Source organism: Macrotis lagotis, chromosome 5 (assembly GCF_037893015.1).
Source record: "Macrotis lagotis isolate mMagLag1 chromosome 5, bilby.v1.9.chrom.fasta, whole genome shotgun sequence".
Lineage (NCBI taxonomy): Eukaryota > Metazoa > Chordata > Mammalia > Peramelemorphia > Peramelidae > Macrotis > Macrotis lagotis.
The window spans coordinates 99,862,256-99,883,633 of NC_133662.1; the positions used below are offsets into that span (position 1 = coordinate 99,862,256).

Below are 21,378 nucleotides of genomic sequence, written 5' to 3' on the forward strand. Positions count from 1 at the left end.
GGAAAGATACTTAATTGTATTGTCACCATTAGACTACAAGGACTAACTATTGTTTACCTTTCTTTTAGCCTCTAATATTCAGCAGTGTAGGGATTTAGTAAATATTAATAGGGACTTAATAGATATTACTGATTGATTGACAACAGAAAGTCACTTAATCTCTTAAAAGTCCCTTTTTTCTAAACAGGAAAATGGCAGACAGGTGTTGCAACGGCTAGAGAACTGACCTGGTGTCAGGAAGGTCAGCATTCAAATGTGACCTCAGACACTAGCTGTGTGTTCTTCAATAAGTCTTCACCTTAGTTCCTCATTTGTAAAAGAGGGATACAGGTCACTAAGAATGATCTAAAGAATAAATGATTGAACAATAACTAATAGGAAGAGTAACATTTTGTTATTCACCTTATAGGACTGCTGTGAGAAGCAAAAAAATAATAAGTACATAAGATTGCTCTATATAACCCTTATATAAAGAGGAGAAAAAAGAATAAACATTCATGGAGCATTTTTACCAGGGACTTTACTACCAGGGACTTTACTAAGTACTTTTTGATAAATATTTTCTCACTTGATCTTTGTAGCAATCCTGCAAGGTAGGTACTGTTTTTTATATAAAGTTGAGGAAACTGAAGCAAATAGAGGTTAAATTCAGGGTTATTTAACTAATAGGTGTTTGAGGCCAAGTTTGAAATCAAGTCTTCCTTACTTTAGACCCAGTGTTCTATCCACTTTGTTATCAACAGCCTCAAGTGTTAATTGCTTTTGATAATATAAATAGGACCTTTAAGAAAATTCAGTCATTTTAATTTGATAGCTATTTTCATTTTATGAGTAAATAATATTATGAGCAAACTTGTATGATCAAAAACAGTTTTTGTTTTAAAATCATTTAGAGAGAAATATATATATATATATATATATATATATATATATATATAACAGATAGGAACAAGTTTTGAGCTTTCTTCTATTTGTTGATTCACTGTCAATTCTATTTCCTTTCTTTTGTATAAGCTATTATCTTGACTATGAATAATGGTTAAACAAGAAAAGAAGCATAGGATCACACTTAAACTAGGATTAATTAGTTTTTTATCATTTAGATGGAAAAGAACACATTCAAAAGCATATGAGGATTTAAACAATTTTCAAAAGAAAATAAATCAACAACTATAGGAAAAAATGATCCAAAATCATTAACAATATCAGAAAAAATTAAACAACTCTGAAAGATTCATTTCACATCTATGAAAGTAGAAAAGATGATGAAAAACCTAGAAATAGTTCATATGGGAGGGTCTATAAGTAGAGTATGGTAGAAGAGACAATCATAAAAAGAGTAATAAGAGAGGAATAAAACTATTGAATAGATTTGTGAATTGGTCCAACCATTCTGGAAAATAATTATGCAAAATAGGTCATTAAATTACATCCTCTGATCCAACACTCCTATTATGGCTTCAAAGAGATCAAAGACAAAAACAAATGTATTTCATATCACCAAAATTTTTATAATATCAAATTTTGTTTTATTAAAACTTGGAAACAGTGTGAAACTACACTAACTGAGGAATAACTATGAGGATTATGCTATGTGGAGAACAAATGGAACTTTACCCAAAGAACAATAAAACTGTTCATTCCCTTTGACCCAGCAATTCCAATTTTATGTTTATATTCAGAAGAAATAAAAGAAATAGGGAAAATCCTACATATTACTTTTTGAAGTGGCAACGAATTGTAATTTGAAGCGATGTCCATTAACTGGGGAATGGTTAAACAAGTTATAGTGCATGAATATTATGGAATATTTTTGTTCTCTAAGAAACTATGAATGGTCGGACTCTAGAGAAGCATGGAATGAAATTATGGGATCTGATGATGAGCTAAGGGAGCAGAACAAAGAGAACAATGTATACATTAACAACAACATTGTGAGATGAACAACCTTGATGGAAACAGTCCTCTTAGTAGTTCAGAAAGCAAGAACCCCATTAGACTGGCTATGGATAATTCTATCCCCTTCCAGAGGAAGAAAAACAAAACAAATTAAAAAAACCCACAACCCCTTCAGAATCTGTTGAACACTTTATTAAAAATATCTCCTTTCCTTAATCCTAATTCCTCGTACCAAAAATGACTAATATGTAGACAAATTTATCACAAATATGTATATATAATGTTAACCTGATTTTCAGCCACTGGGGATAGGGGTGGGAAGGGAGGGTAGCAGGAAATTTTGTAACACAAAAATATGCATATGTATATGGATGAATGTAAAAAAAGAAAATTATGTTATATGCATTTATTGAATTACTTGGGGTATAAGAAATGATAAATATGGAGACCTTAGAGGAAAGGTAGGAAACTTTTTGATATTGTCAGTTTATAGGATTGACAGGACTAGAACAATTTACACAATGTTTTCACTAATATAGACAGTGTGTCAATAAGCATTTATTAATGTGGCAGATAGTGTTCTAAATGTTTAGAATATAAAAATAGGTAAAGGCTGTCCTTGCTTTCAAGGAGCTAACAGTATGTTGGAGGAGGAAATATGAAAACAACAATGTAGAAGCAAGCTATATAGAAGATAAGTCAGAAATAATCATCAGAAGGAAGGCTCTAGAATTAAAGGTGTTTAGAAAAAAATTATTGTAGAAAGTGGGAATTTAACTTGAGGACTGGGTTATTCTCAACACAATAAGGAAATTAGGGAGAGGGGAGGCTTTGGGAGAGAGATTGAATACAGTTTTATATATATATTGAGTGTAAGATGTCTATGGAACATGTAATCCAAGATGCACAAATAGGCAGTTGGAGATGGGAGACTGGAGGTCATCAAAGAAGCAAGGTAGAATGAGCAGACTTGAGAATCATCAGCATGTAATTGGGAATTAAATTTAAGGGAACTGTTAAGATCACCAAGTAAAATAGTTCAGAGGAAGAAGAAAGCACTTTAACAGAGCACTATGGAACACTAATTTTAAGCTGCTCTGAGTTCAGTGAAGATGTAACAAAGAAGACTGAGGCAGACAAGTAGAAGAACTAGGAAAGACTATTCACAAAATCCAGGAGAGATTAGGTTATTGAAAGGAGCAGGTTATTGATAGAATTTAAGTCTAAAGAGAGATAAATTGAGAAAAGGCCATTATATTGGCCATTAAATAGGCATTAAGGGATCATTTATAACTTTGGGATAAGTTGTTTGGAGTGAATGAAGACATTGGAAGCCAGATTGCAAAGAGTAAATAAGGGAGTGAGAGGAAAGAAGTGGAGGCAGCTAATGTAGTTGGACCTTTCAAGGAGTTTAACAACAAAATGGAGGAGAGATATGGAGTTATGGCTAATGGGAATGGAAAAATTCCAGTGAAGGTTTTTGAGGGTGGGGAAAGCATAAGCATACTTATAAGCAAAAAGGAAACAACTAATATCTCAGGTGAGATATAAGATTAGTAAGAGATTACAGATAATAGAAAGGGCAATCTGCTAGACAAAATGAGCTGGCTTGGGATCACTTATGCAGGTAGAGGAGTTTGCTTTGGCAAGGCAAGGACCACCTTATTGATGTGAAATAGCAGTGAAGGAAGGAGATACTGATTGATGACAACTGAGGGATTGAGAGATAGGGAGATAAAGGGAAGCTAAAAATAAATGGTCCCACTGTTCTGAACTGAGGGTTAGGGGTTGGGGTAGTCAACAGAACTTTGAGGAAAGATGAAAAAGTGTGAAAAAATTGCTGAGGTAAAGTGGATAGGGTATTTATAAAGGAGAAGGAAAGGAAAGGAAACTGAATGGAAGTCATGGTGTGAATGAAGTGAGGGTTACAAAGCTGAGGGAGAATTGGAATGATAATAGATTATGATCAGTTGTAGGAATTTCAGAGCTCACAAAACTTGGAAGTGATTCATTTGTGAGTGATGACAAGATGAAGGATGTGAAATGTATGTGACTGAGGTGAGATAAATGAGTAGTTCATAGAAAATGTATGTGGAATGTATGTGGCTGAGGTGAGCTAAATAAGTAGTTCATAGGAAATGAGAAAATTAAAGAATTGTGAGGTAAAGATATCTGATAGCTCATTAATATGCATGTTAAAGTCCTTTAGTTGACTTTGCTGACAATGAGAGAAAGACTATGAACTAGGCATTGAGGAAAGAGGGGGGAGTGTGCTGAAGAGTAGTGGCTAATAGCAAAATTTTGATTGGGTAGTATATATGGATTGAGGGAATCTCAACAGATATGAGTTTACTGAATGATAATGGCAAAAACAAGGCCCTGGAAGTGGAAATTAGGAACAAGGAGTATTTTAAGTCCTCCCCACCTCATCTGGTGATTCTGAAAAAAAATGAATGAAAATACAGCCAGTGCTGAAAGAGAGGCTATGCCAGCAGGATCAGAAGATGAAAGAATTGGGAGTGAGGTAAAAGATATTAGATGAAAGCTAGTTTGTTGACTATCAAATAGGTATTCCAGAGAGCCAAAGTAGAGGCTATGAGTAGCTTCCCAGAAGAACTTTGCAGGGTTGAATTGTGGGGAATGGAAATAAGGGATAAGGGAGCAAAGAACAGGAAACAAGATTTGAATAATGACTGCAAGAGGCTCTGAATCACTGGAATAGGGAGGGTTTGGTCATAAAATAAAGCAGTACTAAAAGGTGTCTGAACTATGATTAATTCTAAAGATCAATTTTGGACCTGGCAGAAAGGTATGTTATTATTGATGTAAAAAGTGGCCTGAGAACCAAGCTCTGTTTCAGTCTGAAAATTGATTGGTAGTGGTTCATTTCATCTTTTTCCATACATGCCCCCTTACTTCACTGAGCATAAATATTCCTCTCTCTCAGAAAATAGACAACTTTAGAGCAGTGTGAGTTCTTTGAGAACAGAGATTGTTTTATCTTTCTTTGATTACCCAATATTTAATACATAGTAAATGCTTGCTTAGGTCAGCATACTAAGAAAATGCTTATTGATTGACTTTCTTGATGATCCAATCATGACTAAGAAGGAAGGAAATAAGCACCTACTCTGTGACAAGGCACTATGCTAAGTATCTACAAATTAACTCTTATTTGACAGTCACAATAGTCCAGTGAGGCAAGCATTATTGTTATATCCATTTTACAGTTGAGGAAATGAAGTAGACATTGGTTAAGTCACTTGCTCATGGCCATAGAGCTAAGAAGTATCTGACAATGAATTTGAACTCAGTTCTTCCTGATTCTTGACTCAGTCTATCTACTTCATCATCTATTTTCCATAAGTGTTGTATTTCCCATTAGAATGTATGGTACGGGGTGGCTTGGTGGTGCAGTGGATAAAGCACGGACCCTGGAGTCAGGAGTACCTGGGTTCAAATCTGGTCTCAAACACTTAATAATTACCTAGCTGTGTGGCCTTGGGCAAGCCACTTAACCCCATTTGCCTTGAAAAAACCTAAAAAAAAAGAATGTATGGTCCTTGAGATCAGGATCTATTTTACTTTTTTACATGTATCTTTAATGCTTTGCATCTATTACTTAATGACAATATCTTTTTTCATTCCTTCATTCATTCATTCATAAATTAATTCTTCATTCTACACATGGTTGTAATCAGCCTGAAGTATATAAGCTGCTAGAGTACAGCAACTATATCATTTCTCTTTTCTATTTATATCCCCAGAGTAGAGCATAGGACCAGACCCATAGTATACACTTAATACATGTTTGCTAATTGATTGTTGTATTAACCAGTCACTCTGAGTACTTTTGTTATGTATCCCACCTTTTCTTTCTATCAAGAAGGAGAAGGGAAGGCATGATCAACTTGCAACAAGAAAGCATTTAATTTATGCAGATAAAGGTACTTTTTCATATTGGTAATTACTGTGATTGTTATGGGGAGATTGAGAGGAGTTTTAGTAGAATTAAAGGAGAAGAAACTTTAATATAATACTTCCTTAATGAATACCTCTCAGGTTTAGTTCTAAGTGATGCAAGTTTATAACAATTTTTTTCTTTGATTTTCATTTTTTTCTCCTTTCTTAATTCATATGTTAATGATCTTTTGCCTCGATCTTCTCTTATTGACCCAATGATATAATTCACACATCCAACATATCTTTAGTTTTTACCTTCTTTTGAAGATTTGAACTCCCTTCCCAGAAATCTACTATGAAATCATAATGAGTTTATTCATTCATTCATTTCCTCTTAATTCATAATCCATCCAGATTCAGTTGTATTTCTGTGAGTTCTTGTCCTTTTAATTATTTGTCAACTCTGTAAGAACAATCTCAATCTCCTCCATCTTTGGGACCTGAAGAACTGTATTTCAAATAAATCTTAAATTGTTAAATTATTCAGTCTCCCTGAAGACTGAAACAAAATAGCTTCTGATAATTGCCCAATGCAGAATTCAGCAAGAATCCCTAAAGTTGGAGTTTCACTTTTGTAAATCATGCCAGTTGAAATAGAATGGGAATATTTCAAAACTACCTTAATTGGAAAATTTCAGAATTACCTAATGTCTGTGAATCTAAATTGTTTTTTACTAGAGCTGGAAGAGACCTTAGAAATTATTTAATCTGCCCCCATTCCCTTTATCTTACAACTGAGGAAACTGAGATCCAAAGTGGTTAAATATCTTGCTCAACTTCACAGAGATGGTAGATGGCAGAGACTAAATTCAAAATCAGGTTTTTTTGTTCCAAATATAGTCATCCTTCTACTTTATATTAAAAGAAATGAAAGGTAGCATGATATAGTAGATAAAGAACTGACATATAGAGATTTGACTTCAGTGTCAGGAAGATATAGTGTCTAATTCCTTTCTTGGGGAAAAATTTTCTGTTTAATCCTGAGAAAGTCACTTAACCTTTCATTATTCCAGAAAAGGGTCTCAAACTATTTGTTGGCATGATATATACCTACCTATCTTCATTATTAAGAGGAATTTCCTCAGGAGTTCTCTATAGTGATGAAATCACAGCTCAGAGATTTTTCAAAAGGTCACCAGGCAATAGGTGGCAGAGCCAGGAGCTGGATCAAGATCCTAAGATTCCAAATTTAGTACACTTTCCACTGCACCACACTTCCTCCAAAGACAACCATTGATACCTTTTTTGACATTCCTATAAGTGATGTGGAAGAATAGATCCAAAGATAACACTCAAAACTTCCAACTGATATTTAGCTTTTCTGGTGTATCTACTAGATGAAGACAGACAATGAAAATTTTGTGTGTCATTCCTTCTGGAACTATACAAACCTAAGATAGAGATTTATTGTTAACTCAGTAAAGTTTAAAGAGACAAAAGTGATTTAAATGGGATCTGGTAGCTTCCTAATGACTTGGGCATGGATGGAATTGATTGAGTTCCCTTGTAGACCTTTGTCTATGCATATAAAGTTTTCCACAAGGCACCTCATCAAAGTATGTCAGAGACTTAACTGGACCACTTAATTACTAGAACATCTAACCAATTCAGGATTTCTTTACTGAATTATTTGAATTAATGATTGAAGAAAACATATAATTCAAAAATAATAAATAACATCAATGAATGGGTTTGTCTCCAATAACCCCTTTTTTAAAATGTAATTAAGAACAATAACCTCCTTATTCCTTTGGCTCTCAGAGAGATATACAAGTTGATATGATTTAATTTTATTCTTTCTTAAAGCAAATTAAAAATAATTTAATGGTAGCACCTTTAAAGAGCTTTTCTGGGTGTTTGAAACTATAGGGAATTTTTGAGGTATTTCCCCCCAGGAGATTACAACCTTAGAATAATTTTAAATATTACATGGGACTTCTCAAAAAAAGACCAGATCATTAGGAGGTAATTTGATTTCAGAGTTACTGGGCCATTGAAAGGTTAATGTAATAGAATAGGAATGTGCATAATCTAAGAATTATTTACACTATATTTGAATTAGAAATTCATCATAGGATTATACTTGTAGAAGATTTGCCTTTCTAATTATACTTTATTTAGATTCCATGTTAGAACTTTTTTTTATTTCTCAAGCCTCTCCTCCCTAAGTGTCATGGGAAGAAGGAACATGCTAAGAATAAAGAGTTACTTGGTTGAGTTTTAAAATGAGCCACACAAGAAAGCTTTCTTTTTGAAGCATCATAGCAAGCCATCCTTTTTTGACTGTCATGACAGCATATGACATACAACAATATAACTGGTGCTGTCAGAAAAATAATATATGACAAAATAGACATACTCTTATAAACTTGAGAAATCCCCTAGTTAGTATGTCCATTTACTTGCCAGATGTCTACATAGATACTTAACTACAAGAATACATATATACTTTTTTTGCTTTTTATTTTTACTTATTTTTGAATTGTTTTTATTTTTATTGAATTTTGCAATTTTCCCCCTAATCTTGCCTCCTTCCCCATCCCCTAATCCCCCCACAGAGGGTGGTCTGGTAGTCTTTGAATTGCTTCTATGCTATACAGTGATCAGAATTTAAAGTGCTGAGAGAAAAATTGTAAGGGATACACATACTTTTCTAAAAAGTTGAAGAAAATCTAATTTTTATAAATTAAGTAGTATTTTAAATATTAAATATCTTATTAACTAAAGGAATCCAGGGTAAAATTTTCTATCAAATAAAGGTTACTCTGGAGTGGAAAAAAAATAAAATGAACCACAATGCATATTAATCAAATATATTACAAATGGGTAGTTGAGAGGTATCTGCTAAACACTATTTAAAGAAAGAAATTAATTATTATGAAAAAATACAAAAGAACACTACAAAATAATGAAATGTTTAAAGATTATCTTCCAAAAGACTTTAAGTTTATTTCATTTTTTGGAAATTATTTATTTAAACTCATTTCAATGCTGTACAGACAAAAATATTTGATTTATTGGTTTTCTTTAAAATGTACTTGATAATGGATATTCCCATAAATCTTTATTACAAATATCAATAAAATGAAATACTTTTAACCCTCAAAAATGCAAATATAGAGATTTAAGATGATATGAGAATAATTGCTCGAGAGAGTTTATTATAGTATTCTCTGAATGTTATATGTAGCACAGTAATTGTTTCTAGTGCCATTTTACCCCCCCCTCCCATTTTTATTTATGGCTGTTAAATTTTATCAGTTCTGAATCTAAGAGAAATGATTCGAAAATCCAGTCAACACCTGATAAAATTTACCTCTGTGAGAGATTTGGTTCTGATCAAGTTACAGAAATATGGGATACATACAAATTTAGGTAACTCAGTATGTATGGCAAAGAGCCTAAGTTTCCCTTAATGATATACATTCTCCCCTTTGACATTTGAAGGAGCAACATGGGTTGAAGAGTCTTTAACAATAAATATTTTTCTGCCTCTGTGGCTCTATAATATTATTTATTAGGATCTAACAGTCCATATCTCAAATTTTCCATGTCCTCCTATTCAGAACTTCTTTTTCATGTGTTTCTATAAATTCTGCAAAAGAATCCATCCAATGTGCTGCTGTATTTTCACTAGATCAAAAGTCAGATTATAAGGTGTTAATAAGAGAATATGAAGGGGCAGCTAGGTGGTGTAGTGGATAAAGCACTGGCCTTGGAGTCAGGAGTACCTGGGTTCAAATCCAGTCTCAGACACTTAATAATTACCTAGCTGTGTGGCCTTGGGCAAGCCACTTAACCCCGTTTGCCTTGCAAAAAAACTAAGAGAAGAGAAAGTGGAGGAATCCATGTTATATGAATTTTTCAAACACTTTAGCTACAAAAGGCAGAAGAGATATAAGACAATAATGGAATGAAGGAAGGAATGAATGAGGAACGAATGAAGGAATAAAGAAGTTTTTGTTCTTTTGTTCAGGATAGTTGAGATATGAGCATGTGTGAATATACAGTAAGAAATAAGTCAATAGACAATAAAGTGAAAATAAATAACAGTGGATGTACCAGAGGGGGCATTTTATTGGAGAAAATGAGATGGAATGAGATCACTTGAACAAGTTATTTTTCTCTTGCCTTATAGATAATTCTCAACTCTGAGACTGATTCAGATTCAGGGATATGCCTTTAGAGCATATATTCTGCTGCATAAAGTATTAGAGAAGTTCCTAAGCCTACTAAGAAATTAAATGAGTTTCTCAGAGTAATATAGCCAAAATATATCAGAGACAAGATTTGAATTCAGCTCTTCCTTATACCAAAGAAAGCTCTCAATCCACTATGCCATTCTACATTTGCTCATAGTTTTCTCTTGTAGTTTTGTAAGGATGGAAAAATAGTCATGAGTAGGAAATTGCTAATATTATTTGTTTCTTTTCATTACTAAGCTTTTGCAAGCCTTTCTCTCAGAATTTTGCCATCCTTTTCTATTTACCTTATAAAACCATCCATCAATACCTTCAAAATTTTGTATCTTCCACTTTAATCATAATTTTTATATGTATTTGGTCCCACTATTCTTCTTTTCTTCATTTTATTCAATTTGTTTCCTCATATAGCACATTAGGGTCTGTATGCTAGAGTCAAATCTGATGGCTGCACTTGCATCGATAAGGAGAAGTTTGTTTTGTATTTTTTAAAACATATCTTATCTACTTTTTATTTGTGCTGTCTTTTCAGATTTATCTTTAATGTCTTCAGGATGATGTTACTTAGTTGAGTATCTTACCAATGTGGCGTAAATGATGGACAAGTCACTCATTCCTTTAGTTAATGTAGCTAACTTACTGATAACACGGCATCTTCTTTGATAGATCAAACTGATGCTAAGGCAGGTTAATTAGTATACTTCTTACAGTTGATTCTTCACTTGTCTCAGATATTGCTACTCTTAGATCTAGGGGTCTCTGCTGCTCACTCTGGTTACTAAGGAAAGCTCTGATGACTCTTTGGAAAATAAAAGTTGACATTATCTTGGCCTGGGTAATTCTATCTCCAGATACCCATTTACCTATAAACTGGAGATAGAAAAATAAAAGAGACCAAGAAGCAGAGGCCCATTTCTTTCTTGGAAACTCATAGCAGTCATGCTTATTTGAAAGCAAGAGATTATTAGTTTAAACCTTTTGATTGAACGCTCATGTCCATCTCCTCATCCATTCATCACTTCAGTGAAATACCCTCAGTATTCATAGTCATAATTCACCTAATCTAACTTTCTACATGCTGAATTTGAATTGAGCAATGAATTAGGGTTCTGTGCATTTTCAATGAGATATTTTCTTCTATTTTTTCATTCTTTTGGTGTTGAACTATTGTGTCTTGATTTCTCGCAAAACCATTAGCTTCCTTTAGCTCCATTCTATATCTGAAGGATTTGTTTTCCTCAGGAAGCATTCTTATCTCCTTTTCCATCTGGTCATTTCTGCTTTTTTCTCCTCAATAACTGTTTGAACTGTTTTATCCATTTGATCTAAGCTGGTTTTTAACATGTTATTTTCTTCAGCATTTCTTTGAATCTCCTTGACTAAGCTGATGACTTTATTTTCATATTTTTCCTGCATCTCTCTCATTTCTTTCCCCCATTTCTCTTCTATCTCCATTACTTGATTTTCAAAATCTTTTTTGAGGTCTTTCATAGCCTGAGCCAACTTATACATTTCTTGGAGTCTTTAGATGCAGAAACTTGGACTTTCTCATCTTCAGATTGAGTATTTTGGTCCTCCATGGAACTAAAGTAATTGTGTATGGTCAGGTTCCTTTTATTCCTGTTTACTCATTTCCCCAGTCTGTGCCTGGTTTTGGGGTGCTTCCTGAACTTTTGAGTATTATTGAGATCTCCCCCCAGCAAGGACCTCAGTGTGTGAGAGTCTCTGACTGCTCTCCTAGTCTGTGAATGACCACAAGCGCACCCTTCTGACCCATGGCTGTGAGGGAGTTCCCTGTTCTATGGGGGGGGGGGGGGCTAGACTGTTCTAAGTTGGTCAAAGCCCCAGAGTCCTGTTCCAGGGACAGAGGGCAGACCTCAGCAGCCTCCCTCCACTCCCTTACCTTTGCTGGGCTGAGCACTCAGGGCGCAGCTGCCTGGAGGCTCCTGCTGGGCAACTTCATGTGTCTGTTTCTGTTTCCTGGGAATGGCCTGCTATTGCCTTGCTGAGTATCTGGGCTGCACTGATTTCTGCAACCACACTGAGGTCTGGGCTTCATGCTCACTCTGGCAGTGGTCTCCCTGCTGATCTTACAAGTTGTGCTCGATGCTCCCTAAGGCACTCCCAGGTGCTCTGGGTCTATTCCTGGGAAGCTGAAGTTCCTTCACTGTGCTGTGCAGCCCCTTTAGCCCCATGGAAGACAGTTTTCCCACTATTTTCCAGGTTACCTTTGACTGGAGAGTTGCTTCACTAGAACTTTCTTTGGGTTTTCTATTGAAAATTTAGCTAGAATCATAATTTTAAGGTTTTTGAAATATTTTGGAGAGAGCTCCTAAGAGAGGCTGTACTCCTGCCACCATCTTGGTTCCACCTGTGTATTTTCTAAGGACTAAATTCTCCTTAGCCAATACCCCTATTATACCAATCTTTGTATCAATTCATTATTCCTCTAATGATCTTCATTTTATGGGGAAGTATTACTCATAATCTTTCTTTATCTTTTGTCATAAGATCTTAAAAATGATTTTTATATAGAATTGGGGATAGCAGCTTCCTAAACTCTCAGTTTACAGAGAATTAAGCAATTGAATAGCTAATGAGAAAGAGATTAAAGTGGAGGCCCTTTGCTGGTGGGACTATATTGTGCTCTTATGTATTCTGGGTCACAATCACGTAGTATGAGGGAACACTAACTAGTACACCAGAGCATTTAGTCACAAAGGAGAAGGGAATAGAGTCACCATTACAGGGCAGAGAAGAGAGTACTTGTGATAGCTCACAAATCAGACCACAGTGATCACATCTCTCCTTAGATTATAGCACCTTGGGAACATTGAAAACTCACAATCCCCTTGGACTAGAGGTAAAAATAGTAGCAAAAAAGTCTTCAATTTTGGGACAGTGGCCCCTTCACCTTATGAACAGAGCTCAATTTTAACATAAAGTTAAAATTCAAGAAATATAATGAAAAAATTGAGTCAATAGCAAACAAAGAAAAATGACCATAGAAAATTACAGGTGATAGAGAAAATAAAAACACAAACTCAGAAGGTAATAATGTCAAAATAGGTACATGCAAAACCTCAAAGAAAAATGGGAATTGAACTCAAACTCAAAAAAAGATTTCCTGGAAGAACTCAAAAACTATTTAAAAAAATTTTTTTTGCAAGGCAATTGGGTTAAGTAGCTTGCCCAAGGCCACACAGCTAGGTAATTACTGAGTGTCTGAAGCCGGATTTGAACTCAGGTACTCCTGACTCCAGGGCCGGTGCTCTATTTACTGTGCCATCTAGCTGTCCCTCAAAAAACTATTTTAAAAATCCAATAAGAGAAAATAAAAATTGGGAAAAGAATTGAGAGTAATGCAAGAAATTTATGAAAAAGCAGTCAATAACTTGGTAAAGGAGGCATAAAACACTGAAGAAAACACTTTAAGGAAGAAAATAAACTGAATTGTAAAAGAAGTTCAAAAATTCACAGAAGATAATTTGGCAGAATTAGTGAAGTGGAAAAAGATATACAAAAATTCAGGGAAGAGAAGAGCTACTTAAAAATTATAACAGGGGGCAGCTAGGTGGTGAAGTGGAAAGAGCACCAGCCCTGGAGTCAGGAGTACCTGAGTTCAAATCCGACCTCAGACACTTAATTACCTAGCTGTGTGGCCTTGGGCAAGCCACTTAACCCCATTTGCCTTGCAAAAACCTAAAAAAAATTATAACTGGCCAAACACAAAGGGAGATATAAAGGCTCACTGAGGAAAATAATTCATAAATAAGAATTGGGCAAGTGGAAACTAATGACTCCTTAAGATGGCAAGAAACAACAAAAAAAATCAAAAGAAAGAAAAAATAGGAAAAAAAGTTATATCATTTGCAAAAGAACTGTTCTAGAAAATATATACAAGAGAAATAATTTAAGAACTGTACTACTTAAAAACCACAATCAACAAAAGTTTAGTCAGGAACTACCTTGACATTTTAGAAACAGAAAGTAAAATAAACAATGAAAGGATCTACCAACCATCTCTTAGAAGATCATAAAATAAAAAACTCCCAGGAATATTTTCTCTGAATTTCAGAGCTAAGAAGAAAGTCCTGCAAGCAGTTAGAGAGAAATATTTGAAATATCATGAAACCATAGTCAGGTTATTGCAAAATTTAGCAACTTCTTCTCAAAAGGATCAAAGGCATTAGAGTATGAAATGCTGGAGGGCTACAACCAAAACTGCCTACCCAACAAAACTGAGGATAATACTTCAGGGGCGGAATAGATACTTAATGAAATAGAGGACTTTCAAGCATTCCTGATGAAAAGAAGAGATCTTAACAGAAAATCTGACTGTCAAATACAAGACTTAAGAGAAGCACAAAAAGATAAACAGAAAAGAGAAATCATAAGAGATTCAACAATATTAAACTATTTGTATTCTATTTGAGGACAAAGATGTGAATTAACTGACAGGATAGCTATGTAAAATAAAGGGATACAATAAAGGCTGGGAAAGAGGGATCCATTATGAGAAGGGGCAAGGAGAGATAGAATGGGATAAATATTCTCACATAAAAGCCCCAGAGTCCTGTTCCAGGGACAGGTGGCTAGGTTGCACAGTGGATAGAGCACTGGCCCTGGAGTCAGGAGTACCTGAGTTCAAATCCGGCCTCAGACACTTAAGAATTGCCTAGCTGTGTGGCCTTGGGTAAGCCACTTAACCTCATTGCCTTACAAAAAAACTAAAACAAAACAAAACAAAAACCCAAAAGAGTCATGAAAGAGCTTATTTAATAGGGAAGAAGAAGATGGCTGTGGACAATGCTTGAATGTTACTCTCAACAGAATTGATTTAAAGGGAGAATACACATGCTCAGTTGAGTGTAGAAATCTATCTTACCCTGCAAAGATATAGGAGAGAATAGGGATATGGAAAGGGAATAGAGTTGATGGAAGGGAGGTGAGTTTGGGTGAGATGGTGAAAAGACATTTTTTGAGGAAGGACAGAGAGAGAGAAAATAGGATAAAAAGTAGGAAAATAGGATGAAGGAAAATAGTCATGATAACTGTGAAAAAAATTTTCAGCAAGTTTCTTTGAAAAAGACTTCATTTCTCAAATACATAGAGAACTGAGTCAAATTCATAAAAATAAAAGTTATTCACCAATTTATAAATGAACAAAGGATATGAACAGGCAATTTCAGATGAAGAAATTAAAGTTGTCTTTAGTCTAATAAAAATGCTCTATCACTTAATTAGAGAAGTGCAAATTAAAACAATCTTATGTATCACCTCACACCTAATGTGATAGAATACAAATATGACAAATGATGGAGTGGGAAAAGTGGAATACTAAAACAGTCATTCTGGAAAGCAATTTAGAACTATGCCCAAAGGACTTTAAAATCATGCATACTCTCTAACCCAACAATATTACTCCTAGATCTATATCCCTAATACTTTTTTTTAAAAGGAAAAAACTCTATATTTACAAAAATATTTATAGAAATCCCTTTGTGATGGCAAAGAATTGGAAATTGAGGGCATACCCATTAATCAGTGAAAGGCTGAACAAATTATGGTATATAATTATGATAAAATATTATTGTTCTGTAAGAAATGACAAATAAGATGCCTTCAGTAAATCTGGAGAGACATATGCCCTGATGCCAAATGAAATAAGCAAAACTAGAAGAACATTGTACACTGTAACAGATATATTATATGATGACCAATTGTGAATAACTTACTTATTCTCAGCATTATATTGATCAATGAAAATTCTGAATTTTTTTTACTTTATTTTTCTTGGGTTTTGTCTGTTTTCTTTCACAATGTGAATTTCACTATTTTTGCATGACTGAACATGTATAACCTATATCAAATTTCTTGCCTTCTCAATGAAGGGAGTAGAGACAAATGAAGGAATTGGGGATGAAGGTAGGGAAGAGGCAACTGAGGAAGCAAGAGAATTTAGAATTCAACATTTTAAAAAATGAATATCAAATTTTTAAAATATATAATTAAAAAAATATTGAATTAAAATTATTTTAAACTTGACACTATTATTTTCTTTGTTTCTTTAAGTCTCTGGTAAAGATGTCAAAAGGTCATGACAGAAGATTTTTAAGCTCTTTTGGTCTCATAAATGATAAATAAAAATTAGTTAAAATTTGCTTGGAAATAAAAAAGTGTGTTCATTCCTGATCTTTTAGCTATTTCTCAATATTTGTCAATATTTACAACTAGATTAAAATTAGACTTTGAATGTTACTCTCATTATATCATCACTTCTCATTTTTCTTCAACTAGTTTAATATTGATTTTAATATATGCTCTGACAAATCAGCAGTCTGGCCACTAAATCTGAAATGATTGACATCTCTATAATCAGTGATTTTCTTTTTATTAAAATGTAATCAATTTAATTTTTATGTTCCCCTTTGAAAGTCACTGTGCTCAATGTCTGTACTTTTTTCAAAGAATGCTACTCATTTCATTTAGTTCATATGAAGCCATAGTTATTTCTATAGTTTTGCTCCTTATCTCCACTATAATTTCAATGGTGGAAGGAGGTTTCTTCCTCTAATAAGAAAAATTAGCACCTACTTTTCAACTTTAATAATAGCTAATACCAAATAATAACTATTATATACTAAACACTGTGCTAACTTCATTTTATTATCTCATTTGATTCACTCAAAAACCTTTAGATGTAGGTGCTATTATTATAGTCAATTTATAGTTGAGGAAATTGAAGCAAACAAAGGTTGACTAGTATCTGAGGCAAGATTTGAACTCAGTTCTTCCTGTCTCTAGGGCCAGTATTCTATCCACTGTACCACATAGCTCCCCAACTAGTCTTAGTGAAGTCTGAAGTAGAACATTTATTTGATTTGTCAACTCTCATAAAACCAGTATATGTGGGAGACAAGACTTGAGTTTTGGAGTCTTTCTTACTTTAAAGTCAACATTCTATCTTCTAAGCCAAGCTTCTTCTTCGATAGACCTCTAATTATATAATCATCATAAAATATAATAGACATATTTATTCAAGATTCTAAAAATGTAGTGATGTATATACACATCACATAAACTCTATGAGCATTCTGGACTTAAAGGTAATTCATGACATATTGTAGATATTAAATATTAAATATTGTAGATATCTGTGGTTATAAAGAACTTCAAGTATATTTCTTTTGGCAAGTGTTTTCATCTAAATAGAAATTTGCAACTTGCAAAGTACCATCCTCACAATTCTTTGAGGTGTCTATCAGGTTTTTAACTGAGGAAGAAACAAATCCAGGATTAGAAGAAATGAGTTAATCAAAATAACTCATTTTGGATTTCAAAATCAGAATTGTCAGTCAACAAGTATTTATTGTAGTAATTATTTAATACCACATTCATGCTACTGCATTAAGAGCTGAAGAAACGAAGAGGCAAAACTGTGACAACAAAAATAATTATCTCACATTTAAATGCCAGACACTTTCAGCATTTTACAATCATTAATTTCATTTAATCCTCACAACAATCCTTGGGAAGACAGGGGAAACCGAAACAAACAGAGAATAAGTGACTTGCCTAGGTGAGCCAGCTAATAAGGGTCTGAAGCAATATTTGAACCCAGATCTTCTTTAACTGTATTACCTAGCTGCTACCAACATAAACAACCACAGATAAAACAACATAGTCCTTGCCCTCTGAGCATTCTAATGGAGAAGACAATAGTAAAATTCATATAGATTCATATCCCAAATAAGGTGGATAGGTGAAATGGATGGAAGGGAAGGGAAGGTACTAGCAATTAGTGGGGACTGTGGAACACCCACTGTAGAAAGTAGGTTTTGAACTGAATTGAATATAAAAGAAAATTCTTTGAGGAGCAGGTGAGCCACTAGTATATTCCAGACATGGGGAATACTCTTTACCAAGGCACAGAAACCATGAAGTACTGTGTTTTGGAGCATCACAAATAGTCAGTGTAGCTAGGTAGTGGAATTCAAAGAGGGAAATGAAATGTAGGAAGGGTCCAGGTTATGAAGAATTTTAACTATCAACAGAGAAGTTTATTTATGATCTTTTAGGTGACAGAGAATCACTGGAGTTTACTGAGGAAGGATGGATTAGACATGTTTTTAAAAGAATCCCTTTGGAACTAGGTATGAAATGAATTGGATGGGGAGAGACTTGAAACTATTGTATTCATCTGAGAGAGATGAATAAAATATAACCTTGAGCTATAGTTATATTAATGAAGAGAAGGAGGCATATACAAGAGTCATTGTAAAGGTATAAATGACAATGATTTGACAAAAATTATACATATATAGATAGATAGATAGATAGATAGATAGATAGATATAAAGTGTTAAGGATTACACAAAAGTTGTGAACTGGGTGACTGCAAGATTGATGGTTTATTTGACAGTAAGAGGGAAGTAAAGATGAGAGAGATTTTTTTTGAAAAGATAATGAATTCTGTTTTGGATTTATTGAGTTTGAAATGTTTATGAGGTATCGAGTTTGAAATGACTAAGAGACATGACTAACTCAGGAGAAAAATTATGTTTTAGATATAGATCATCTGAATAGACATGATAAATAACACTTGAGAACTGATGAGTTTATCAATTAGATAATCCAGAGTAAAAAAGAGAAGAGGGTCTAATACAAAGCTTTGAGTGATGCCAATGCTTAGTGGGCATGACATGGATAAAGAATGAATAAAGAAGACTGGTAAGTAGCAGTTATACAGAAAAAAACTGGGATAGATCAGAATCATGAAAATCTAAAGAGGAAGGAGTGTCCAGGAAGAACACAATCAACATTATTAAATGCTGCAGGGAATTCGAGAAAGATCAGGATTGAGAAAAGACCATTAGATTTGTCAATGTGGAGATGGTTGGTAATTTTGGATAGGTAAGTTTCATTTGAATGATAAGATCAAAAACCAGATTGCTGAGAGTTTAGAATATAATATGCTTTTAAGGCATTTAACTGAAATTGGGTGATGCGATATAAAAGGATAAGTGGTGGGGATGAAGGACTTGAGTGAAGGTTTTTTTTAAGGGTATAAAGTTAAATTGAATATATTTACATGTAGTAGAAAGAAACCAGTCTATGGAGAGAAATTGAAGCAATAAGGGAGAAGAAGGGAAGGATGATGAAGGAAATTTACTGGATATGTCTAGAGATGAGATCTAAGATCTGTGGTGAAGGACTGGCTTTGGCTAAGAGAAGGGCCTTCTTTATGTGATCTTGGAATAAAGAAATAGAGGAAAATGTCTGAACAATGTGAGACTGTGGAGCTAGACGAACTCTTGGTGAATAATCTCACTTTATCTCATTGAAATATGTGCTAAGGTCACCAGTTCAATGGGTGGGGGTAGGAGTTTTATAGACAGCTTGAGAAAATCTATAACAGTCTTGGTGGAGAATGGACTTGTGAAAAAATTAGGGGAGAATTGGGAGAAACAGTTTGTAGTAGACAGAATATAAATTACTATTTCATGATTTTCTCTAGTTCTGTTGAGCGTCATATAAGATCTATCGTTAGTTTTGACTTTATAAGGCATGGTTCATTAAGTAAAAAGGAGCAAGAGATTCAAAGAAAACAATGGTGTAGAGTTAGCTCACCAAAGGATCACCAAGGAGAAGACAGTGGAGTGTAAACAGTGCAAAGGTAATGAATAACCTGGGGAAAAAACTAATGGGTGGAAGTAATGGAGATGACATTGAGGAAAAAGAGCAGAATTAGGCTTTATAAAGCAGAGTGCAAGATGGAATAAAAAATTCAGGATTTATATGCATGAAAATAGAACTCTTGTGGAAGATGGCAAGAGCAAGGACATCATCATTTTTGTAACATGTAGAGGAGCAATGTAAGTCAGGAAAATTGAAGAAACTGAGGACCTGGAAGTTTTGGTATTTGAGGGATCATAAATATGAATGCTGAAATTTCATTTTAAGAAAGCTTGAGTTGGGGAAGAATGAGAAATTATGTTACACTGAATTTTTTGAGGAAGGAAGGAAGTAAAATGCTAACTCTTGATTCTCTCTACTGAAGGATAATTAAGAGTAGGCTAGAAAATTGCTAAATTTCAGTATTTTATTCTCAGTGCTGTTTTACTATCTAAACAGAATATCCAGTGACAAAATTATTTGGAAAATAATTTCATGGCTGTACTTATATAGTTTACATAGAAAACAAACAAAAATAAAATAAAGCACTTCTTCAAATTTTACTAATGCTTTTTTAATTATCCTAAGTGTTTCAGTAAGCTCTAGGCCAAAGCAATTTGACAATTGTTCATAATGACATTTCCAAGTAATAATGAAAAAGTATTAGAGTGCCAAAATTTATCTGGAGAACAAAATTCTACTGAATCATTCTTTGATGCTTCTATCTGGATATTTTTTATATATTGAAATGTAAATTGTGCTACTCTTATGCAATCTTATGGTATTAAAAGTATGGTAAAAATTTTCCTAGGGAAAAAAGTTATATATGATATTAGATAAAGATATTGTATTGTAATAGTTGTAGTGTAATAATTGTAATATTAGATAAAAATATTGTAATGTTCACATCTGATTCATTTTATACATTGAGATTTAGATACTATCAATCTATTGAATAGATAAAATATCATTTTGTAGGACAACAAATTGAGATATTAATTTAGAAAGATGACAGTCAAGAAAAATATTTCAAGTCTCCATCACACTTAAGATTTTGTTTATTAAAATAGAAAAAGCTTAATCCAATCATAAAAAGATATGTTAAAATAAAAACAATCTGCAATATCTATGTGAGCTAATACAGATTTGACAAATACCAGTAAAATCCGTTTAATTTTTGTATTTGTCTAGTACAGCAATTAAGTCATAATCTCATCTATATTTTCACAGAACACAAACAAGTATCACATATTTAGACCCAGGACTGCTGAAAGTAGGAGTGTAAAATAGGTTGTTTTTCTTCTCTCCTTTCTTTTAGCCACTTGACTACTTTGTTTCCTCTTTATTTCCTAACACTTTCAGGTTAACACTGGCCTTATCAAACCCAGGTCTGCTTTTCATGCTCAGTTTCCTTCCTCTGCTCACCAATAAGGGCTTTATTGTTGCCATACCTAAATTTTCTTAATCTGCAAGTAGGCCCCTCAAGGCCAAATTCTCTATTCCTTCCAAGTTCCTAATTCTGATGAAGGAATTCACACTAGTGGAATGAAAGGATAAGATTCCCAAAGTTTGCATTTTTCTCTAAAGAGAGGCCTATTTTTATTGTGCCTTATGTGGAAAATATCCTACCTTCAGA

The 21,378-nt window shown here is 33.8% G+C and overlaps 1 protein-coding gene across 1 annotated transcript in view; it reads left to right on the forward strand.

Annotated features, from left to right (window-relative positions):
- Positions 1–21,378, forward strand: part of GRIK2 (glutamate ionotropic receptor kainate type subunit 2) — an 851,151-nt gene that overhangs the window by 500,779 nt on the left and 328,994 nt on the right. The window lies entirely within an intron of this gene.